The sequence below is a fragment of the Protopterus annectens genome, chromosome 1.part2, assembly GCF_019279795.1.
Source record: "Protopterus annectens isolate FY-2018-M chromosome 1.part2, PAN1.0, whole genome shotgun sequence".
Lineage (NCBI taxonomy): Eukaryota > Metazoa > Chordata > Ceratodontiformes > Protopteridae > Protopterus > Protopterus annectens.
The window spans coordinates 417,701,785-417,711,913 of NC_056727.1; the positions used below are offsets into that span (position 1 = coordinate 417,701,785).

The 10,129-nt window shown below is 40.1% G+C and overlaps 1 pseudogene; it reads right to left on the reverse strand.

Annotated features, from left to right (window-relative positions):
* Positions 1 to 3,811: 3,811 nt before the first annotated feature.
* Positions 3,812 to 3,926, reverse strand: LOC122792580 (annotated as a pseudogene).
* Between the last annotated feature and the right edge of the window lie 6,203 nt (positions 3,927 to 10,129).

The following is a 10,129-nucleotide window of genomic DNA, read 5'->3' on the forward strand; positions in this document are numbered from 1 at the left end:
AGTCTATTGTCTGAAGAGGTCAGTGTATTCACATCTTTAATTCTGTTCAATGCAATAGAAATGTACACCTAGTGTAAGATTAGTTAAACTATGTGGGATGTGACTTCTAAAATGATACTGCTTTTCCTATTTTAATATTAAAATTTGTCTATGTGTGTATATTAGCAGAAGCATAATGTTTACATATATTATGTGCAACCCATTATAACATTATTCCTTTATGTAGTTCAACTCTTCATAATTTGTACAAAGTTGAAAACATTATTGCTATATACATAAAATAATCTTTGCAAAAAGCTATGAAGAATTTCATTGCTAATCTGCTCTGATGATGGACCTCAATGCTAACTTATATTCTGCACTACGAAGTGGCATTACCACATTACTGTATTTTATTAGAAGATATATTTCCACTCTGTGCACCTTTCACCTTTTTTTTTAACTTTAGTATTTAAAGCTACGAATAGTGTTGTCCTGTCATAATATCACATGTACACTGTCCCTTGACAAATCATCCTTCAACATATTTTCAGAATGATTTATGAGCTTATATTGTTCATTCTAGCTACAATTTAAGATTGTGGGAAGCCTGGGTCTATTTTGAAAGGTAAACAGCATAAAGTGACTAGTCACTCCCTATAATGGATGGACATCAGGTACGCATACTCACAAATGTGTGAGCATGCACGTGGACATATCACACACACACAACACACACACACACACACACACACACACACACACACACACACACACACACACACACACACACACACACACACACTCCTAGGGGTATTTTTGGTGTGGAAGGCTGATGAGAGTTATCTCCAGGAGTTTGTTGATTATCTCAACGACAATATATGGGGAATTGAATTCAAGATGATCTATCATAGATCTAGGATGTTATTTCTAGATGTGGAAGTTAATAGGAATGTGGATGATACTTTGTCCACTACATTATTCAGAAAATTTCCTGACTATAATTCGTTGTTACACGCTACCAGCTTCCACCCACAACATATCATCCAGAACATACCTATATCCCAATTTTTGAGAGCCAGAAGGATTTGTTCTAGCCAGCAGTCTTTTGTAACTATTCGGGATGATCTTGCTCGCAGATTTATTGAGAGAGGTTATCGTCCAGGTATGGTCAACTTGGCTAAACATTGGGCTTCCAATCTAAATAGGCAGGATTTATTATGTTATAAAGACAAGAATAAGGATGTTGTTCAACAGCCTTTACGGCTGGTTACCACTTATGGACGAAATTCCAGGGGCTTTATGAATATCATCCATAGACATTGGAATATTTTGATGGCAGATGAAAAATTATACCCCTTCTTAAGAGACAGGTGTTCTTTCTCTTTCAGAAGGGGACGTACATTAGGTTCCATGTTCAGTCACTACAAGAGGCCTTTTTTTGATTCTATAGGTTCTATACAACTATCTCTTACTGGTGGACCGGTTTTGGGTTGTATTCCCTGTGGTCACTGTTCATACTGTGCTCGGGTTCAATATACCTGGGAATTTAGTAGCAGGAATACTCCTGAGATTTTTTACATCAAATTTTGGGCTAATTGTAGTACTGAGTGGGTCATCTATTTGGCTACCTGCACCTGTTTTGCATTTTATGTGGGGCAAACCTCTAGACCTTTTCGTCTAAGAATTGGTGAACACCTTAGTGACATCAGAAACAAACGCCGAAATAATGCTCTATACAAGCATGTTTTAAAGCATACATCAGCTTCTTTTAAGTTTGTTATTATTGATTGTATTAAGGCTACATGCAGGGATAAACACAATTGGCATGAGTTACTGAATTTCAAGGAAAGGAAATGGATAGTTAAACTTGGAGCCCTTTTTCTACCTGGTCTTAATGACCAATTTTGAATTATCTATCATCTGTTTTAATTGGTTCTCATATTATACTCCAGATATATATATATACTGGGTATTGGTTGTTCTGAGTGTTTTTCATCCACTGAAGAAGGCTTTTTTTCAGCCGAAACCGGTTTGGATATGTGTGGTCAGGGGAGTTATTCCCCCTTGTCTTTTTTTCAATAAATTATATTTATATTTATGCATTTTCCACCTTTTGCTGGCTTTTTGTTTTCGGATGTTCATATTATCATAGCCGAGCAATGGTCATATGTGCACCTTCTTTGTTGCTGTATTTTTGGTACCTCTCATGACTACCGTCTATATATTTTTGGGATGTGAACAAGAACTTGATGCTGTGGAGAAAACTCATGGAAACAAAGGGGCCTGGTTAGTATTTGGATAGTGGACTGCCTGAGAATCAGCCTGGGAATACCAGGTGCTGAAGGCTTTGGAGGGATAAGTTCCTGACCCAAAGACTCTCCATACTCTGGAATAGACTACCCATACATGTCAAGCAGAGCGCCTCCTTGGCCCTCTTCAAAAGGAACCTTGATGATTGGATGGGAGATAGGAAATTCATCCCGGGGATTACGTCAGTCACCCTGCTAAACAGGGGTCAAGGGAACTAAATATTGTGGAAAGAAATATTCAGGGAATTGTTATGGCTAAGTTTGTATAGGCCCTAGGGCCGATAGCCTAGTATCAGCCTATGAACCTATGAGAACATATACACAGAAGACACAGTTAGAATAGAAACACAGAATAATGTGCTCAATTTTCTTGTGATAAATAACGTGTACATTGTTTTGCAGTAATATAAAGTTTTAATTAGCATCCTAACTCATAATATTGACTTTGCACCACTTATATTTATTTGCCAATGAAGTTAATGACTGAAATGTATAACAAAGTATAAAAAGTGTGCATGCTTCACATTTTAAAGTAACAGCAATAACCGATCTTGACAAAGCTTAGAGCTAAGACAAGCATTTAGATTCCTTTGGCCTTTCACGAGGAATGTCACTCCATGTATAGTAATTAGCTATTTCTTAACTATGCAGAGATATTCTGTACATGAAGAAAGCTATTTCCATTAATACTGATTTTACTGTGATATCACTGTATGCTTTACATGTATATTATGCACATTAAACTAGAGAAAGATATGTTTTGTCAGCTGTGAGACAGGCAGTGAAACAAAACTTAAACTCATTTTTTCTAGTAGAAAATATAAGTTTAGCTTAAATGATTTGCAGGTTGCTTAACCCTGGCTTTATTTTTAAATTTCCTTGAAATGCTGCATATTTTGCAGTTGATATCAGTTGTATGTAGTTGAGGTTTAGAGTTCAAAAGGTTGTGCTAAACTACACCAAGAAGCTTTCCAACTGTACTCACATGTCAAAACAGTGAAGAAATACTTGGGGTCATGAATTGAAATGACAAAGTAAATAGAACATGAAACATATTAATGCTGCATTTCTTTTTACTCTTTCAGTTGAATAACCCATCCAGATTCTTTCCTTCAGCATTCATGTTTTTATCCTTGCAGCTTAAGTGAATGTGTGATGTTGCCGTACTGGGATAAGGTACATGCTTGCATATCTTTCACTGTGACAGGCTAATTTCTTGATTCCCACAGCTGGTTAGTGTTTTGAATTCCATGTTCATGAACTCATATTAGGAAGCACAGGCCAAATTAGTGAACTGACATAAAGTTAAGAACTGGCAGAAAGAAGAAGAAAGAAAATGTCAATATTTTCCACTGAATTACAAACATTCTGACATCTGTTGCCCTATAATTTTCACAAAGATTAAATGCATTACGTAATATTGTTCTTTTCATGTCAGTGAGGTGGTGTATACTATATATAGATAGGTAGATATAAATATAGGTAGAGAGACAGAGAAATATAGATATCGACATGTGCGTGTGTGTGTGTGTGTGTGTGTGTGTGTGTGTGTGTGTGTGTGTGTGTGTGTGTGTGTACTACACACACACACACACACACACACACACACACACACACACACACACACACCACACACAAATGTATAGCTTTACAAATGAACAAGCCAAGAAAAAGACTGACAGCTATAACAACAATTCTTAATGTAAGATTATGTTCTAAATGCATCAGATGGAAGAAAGTTTATATTGTTGTACTTTGATTGTCATAGATAGTACTGGTGAAGTAGAATTATGCTGCTTATTGAAAGAATTCCAGAAGAGAATTTAGCAAAAATATCTATAGTATAGAATTTTTCTAATCACACCATTATTTATTTTCTAGAAAATAAATAATATCATAATTTTTCAATTTATTTTTGGTAAACTATGTATAGGAAGTATTTTATAGCTTGCTGAATAACAGGGACATGAAAGCCTACTTTTTATATTACTAATGAAAACTGTGTCACAATACTGGTCAGGAGTAAAATATCCCAGTGTTTTCTACTAAATGCATTAAGTTTCCCCTGGGAAATATATATCTGTATTCAGTCAATTGCAATTAAAGTGTGCTACCTTTCAATCAGGTCTGTGCCCTGCTCTATCTCACACTGCAGCAGCTGGTATTTAGGTACATGTGACTGTAACTATATGTATTTCCTTTTGCCTTACTTATCTTTAACATTTTAGTCTACAAATGATTTACAAAGACATCATCTTTGTTTATGCCATAAGTATTTATTCACATAGTAAGATGTGACATGGAAAGAAAGTTCATTACCATCATATTTTCTAAGGGCATGTGATTTATGTTTTTCTTTATGATATTTATTGTGGTGCAACTATATAACCACAATCACTTCAGGGTTATGCCATCTGTTATATGGTATAGTCTCCTAAGCCCATGCTAGCTGATAAATGCAGTTTTCTGGCAGACACATCTGTCCGAAGGTTCCTGAGCAGTGAATTGATGGACAGGGAGAGGATGAGGAATATGAGGAGTCTGTAGAGTCAAGGACATTTGGGATGAGTAGTGGAGGAAAGGGTTAATTATTAGAAGTAGTTGGGGCAGAGTCTAGGAAGTGATGTAGGTGTAAAGGGGAAAGGTGGGGTGATGAGGTTTATTCTAAGTGTGTGGGAAAATCAAATATTTTTTGACATTGTTTGAAACAAGCAGTTGTCAGTGGAGAGCCATGTCTGAGTGACCAAGTGTAGTAGGGATAGCGTGGACCAGATGTAGGTAGCTTGGTGGTATGCTGGTCGAGATAAGGTTTTTCAGGGGGAGTAGGGCAATACTACTTGTAGAAGAAAGTGGTTATACTTTCAGAAAGTGGGGAGTTTATGGCAGGGAATGTAGGAGCTCTTGACCTTGTTTTGTGCAAGTATGGGGGTTGTATGGTTGCTGCAGTGATATCTTGTTAAAAGAAGTTATTAAAATAAGTACTGGAAAAGTTATGTAGATTTTGGCCAGGCTTTAGTGGAAATGGGTGAATAGAGCAAGACCTGGGGCTGAGTTGGGGAGGTGTGCTGCTTTGGGGAACTAAGAGTTTGGTCCAGGGTTGCAGGGTTGGTAGTTTGGTTGTGGCATCAAATAGATGCAACCTTTTGAGACAGATAGTGTCTAGAGTACCTAATTGCACCCTGTATGGGCCATTGCACTGGTAAGCAGCCATGTGGCCATCATTTGAGGTCAGAGGTCATCTCAGCATGGTGTGGAGGCAGCCATTGATATCTGGAAGTGTGGCAAGGTTGGTGTAGTGGCAGTTACAAGAGAAAAATAAATAAGATAAGAATATATAAAAGACATGGGAAATTTTACTAATCTTTATCAAAAATGGTTCCATAAAGATGTTGGGCACTCACATGATAGGGTAGATTTGGTTTGGCATTTTGGGCAAGTTTTTTTTTTTTGTCTAGCGAGACTGCTTGTGTTGGGCAATGAGCAGTTTGGAGTTCCTATCAGCAGTGGATCACTTTGTTCATAAAAGAAGGCAGTGTCTGTAAGTAGGGTTGGGTGGATGGGGAAGGGTAGAATTTCATTGTGGTTTAATTAATGGATAACCCTAACACTTTATAGGCAGTTGGTGCTGGATGGGTTGATGCTGGGGTATTGGCTTTTACTAGATGGGTTTTCAGGGTGAATAGCTTACTCATTATGCAGCTATGTGATCAGTAGTTCAATATAGAGGGTCTTAGTTGTAGGCTACAGTGTTACTGGGAGGTGATGGGGGGGGGGGGGTCCAGAGCAGAAATATGAATACGAAATAATAAATGAATAAAAACACAGTGCCAAACTGGGGGAAAGATGCTTTTTGGCTACTGTAAGGGGTTACAGTTCTGTCTTAACAAATGGCTTCCTGTGCCAAAGTTGCAGGGTTTGCAACCCCTTCCCACCTTTTGACAGGTGAGTTAAATTTACTGGGGACTTTTTTTGGTAAAGAGAGCTTGTTGGCTGTAGAAGGTAGCATACTGTGGTGGACCTGGGTATCTAGCATGGGGTGGGTGGGTCATAGTGGTGATCAAATCAGTAAGGCATTGAGGGGCACAGAGAGGGGAAGATTAGAGCTTAAGAAAAGGGGGAGATCTGTTTAAGTTTTGTAGTGGAGCAGTTGGTGAATACATTTTGTTTGTCTTCCAAATGGTCTAGATGCAAGCCAAAAAAAAGCATTGTGCCAGGTTAGTTTCCCAGGAGGATGAGCTCTTCAAGGATGGAGAGTTATCCTGCACACTAGTGGGAGGTGGCAGTAGAGCCAGCAGCAGGCAGTTGCATGAGAAGAAGGAGGAAATGAAAGGCATTGGAGGAACTCAGGGGTATCACAGCAGGAAAGGGAGCGAGGTAATCACCTAGATGTGGGAGGCCAGGGGCCATTGGAGATGCATTGGTGAAGCCCCAGCTGCCTACATGTAATGTACCCATTTCCCAAGTAGAAACTTGAGTGGGAAATGAGAAGTTAGAGCAAGGAGGTCCAGGTTACAGACATTGATGTTTTTTGGGGAGCAGGTGTAAGAAACAAGTAGGCAGGCAGGAGGTGGAAGCTTGAAGGGGAATGCAGGAAGAAGCATCTTAGAGCAATCTATGGGCCATGTTGATCAGGAGCATGGGCAGGCAGTTGACGTTAGTGAGTTGGACATGAAGGTGCAACCAGGATACTGGTTGTCATTTCAGGCTTTTATTGGAGAAGGGGATAGGGTGGTGTTTATTACACTTCATGTTTCAGGAGTAGGTAAGTAGAAGATAAGAAAACGGGATTTTGTTGACACATTTCACTTGATTTATGGAGAAGATGGACTGGTAGATGCAGAAGCTTCGGAAACCAAAGATTTACTTGCTACATTAGCAGTTTTGGATAGAAGGAGGTCAAGCAAATTTAGGTCTCGGACCTGGGAAAATTGGGTCCTGGGTTTCACATATGAATGGTCCTTAGTGCTGGGAAAAGATGCCTCAAAGATGCATCTCAGGCGCTGTGATTGTTTAAATATTTTTTGACAATCTGTGAGGCTCAGAGGATGAGGCCCAATAATGCTTGGCTGTTGTGCAATCAGTGTTTATCTAAGAGGAAAACAGTTAATAAGATGCTGCATTAGGAGGTTAGGCATGCTAATATTTCTCTAGCAAAAATGCTCAAAACTGCAGGGGAGAGGGCTATGCAGGCAAGTGATAGATACATTGGATGTAGTAGGCACATACTTCACTTCTATTGCAGGCAGGTGTTCCTGTGTAGTCTATTAGTTTAATCTCATGGGTCCAGGGCGTGAGGGCATTAATGCCATTATGAAGTATTGGTGTAAGGATGGAGGTCTTGGCCAGTCAGCTTCACCAGGAGAGGATGAGTTTGGGCAAGTGGTAGAGCAGGTAATTTGTCCCAGCCTTTCCCAGGTGTGTGTGTGTGTGTGTGTGTGTGTGTGTGTGTGTGTGTGTGTGTGTGTGTGTGTGTGTGTGTGTGTGTGTGTGTGTTTGTGTGTGTGCGTGTGTGTGTGCATGTGTGTGTGTGTGTGTGTGTGTGTGTGTGTGTGTGTGTGTGTGTGTGTGTGTGTGTGAGTGTGTGTGTGTGTGTGTGTGTGTGTGTGTGTGTGTGTGTGTGTGTGTGTGTGTGTGTGTGTGTGTGTGTGTGTGTGTGTGTGTGAAAAATAAATCTTAAAGAGTGTGTATGTCAGCTACTTGGGGCAGCACTGGGTTTATAGAGAGGGTACTGGAGGACTTGGCTTGGACACGTGTCTGAGGACCTAACTCTATAGTTGTTCTAGTGGGGAGTCTTATTGGTGACCTGGAGGGAGACAGATACAGAGACATCCAGACCCCAGGGTAAGTATGTTCCCTGTGTGTGCTTAAGGAAAATTGTGCTTGATGCAGAGAGGCCTACATCTGGAAATACTGAGTGCATCCATTTGTATTCCAAGTGCATGTCGCTCTCCAGTTTCAGTGATGAGGATTCAGGCTCTTTGATTACTGGCCCAGCATGGGGATGTCACATATGGGTGACCATCACAAATTATTAGCAGTAGTGAGATATGCTCTAGAGAGGAGAGGAATGAAGGTCAGCAGAACTAAGACAGAATATATGTGTGTGAATGAGAGGGAGGATAGAAGAATGGTAAGGATGCAGGGAGTAGAGATGGCGAAGGTGGATGAGCTTAAATACTTGGGATCAACAGTTCAGAGTAATGGGGAGTGTGGAAGAGAAGTGAAGAAGAGAGTACAAGCAGGGTTGAGTGCATGGAGAAGAGTGTCAGGAGTGATTTGTGACAGACAAGTACCAGTAAAAGTGAAAGGGAAGGTCTACAAGAGGGTAGTGAGACCAGCTATGTTATATGGGCTGGAGACAGTGGCAGTAACAAAAAGGCAAGAGTCAGAGCTGGATGTGGCAGAGTTAAAGATGTTAATATTTTCACTGGGTGTGAAGAGGCTAAACAGAATTAGGAATAAGTATATTAAAGGGTCAGCCCAGGTTTGGCGGTTTGGAGACAAAGCCAGGGAGGTGAGATTGTGTTGGTTAGGACATTTGTTGAGGAGGGATGCTGGGTATATTGGGAAAAGGATGCTAAGGATGAAGCTGCAAGGTAAGAGGAAGGCCTAAGATAAGGTTTATGTATGTGGTGAGAGATGACATGCAGGTGATTGGTGTGACAGAGCAAGATGCAGAGGACAGGAAGAAATGGAAACAGATGATCTCCTGCGGCAATTCCTAACGGGAACAGCTGAAAGAAAAAGATGTGGGCATCACAGCTGGGCCCTAGTTACAAGCGTAAGTCAAAATCCTGTGGTGCTGCCTCCCAAGACATGGGAACTTGGAGAGGTGCAGCAGGTTTGTTGATCCAAAAGTCTTATTCAGAGTCAACTTTGAAGACTTACAATGCAGCAGTTACTGCTTTAATGGGGTTTGTTAGGCAGTTACCAGTCCAGGAAAGGAAGTAGTTAGTGGTCTTGTTGACAAGGTATGTGGTTCATTGTTGTTGTTTAGGTGAGGCAATGAGATTGATTAAATTTCATTTGCTGGTGTTTAGTGCATTGGCAAGGTTGGCAGGCCTTCAGGATTTGACAAATCCAGTGGTAGTAGGTAAGTTAGTAAAAGGCTGGCAGACAATGCAGGGGGCAAAAGGGGATCATCGCTTTCCCATAAATAAACAGGTGCTGCAGGTTTTTTTGAAAGGTTTGTTTGAATTGGCATCAGATTACAGCGATTATATTGCTTGCACAGACCTGGCAGTAGTTATATAAGCAGGCGCTTTTAGAGATGGTGAAGTTCTGGGGTCATTACTGTGGGAAGATGTTTGTGTTATGGATTTATCTGTAGTAATTTGGTTAAAGAAGTTGAAGATGGACCATGTAGGGAAAGGCAAATAGGTTGTGCTGCAGGGCAATAAGGATAACCTGCTATGTTCAGTGACCTGGCTTAGACAATTGCAGAAGCTGCGAGGTGGTAGGATGGATGACTTGATTTTTCAATCCGCTAATGGGAAAGTGATAGATGCATCACAGTTTATTTGTAAGATAAGAGCTGCTTTGGAATGTCAAGGTGATAAGGGATGCATATTTTTGACTCATTTGTTTAGAATTGGTACAGTACCAGATCATGCTGAGGAAGGAAGATCTGTAGAATTGATTCATAGGTCAGGGAGATGGCCTTCTGAAGCTTATTTATCTTATGTTTGATAAGTGTATTTTAACACTTGCTGTTTGCTTGTTTTACAAGTGAATCTGTTGTTTTCCTTAGGAACTATTTTCTTTACTGGGCATAGAAGAGATTGGTGATTCATCCTGATGAAGTTGGTGGGTCTGGATATTGACATTTGGAAAGTATG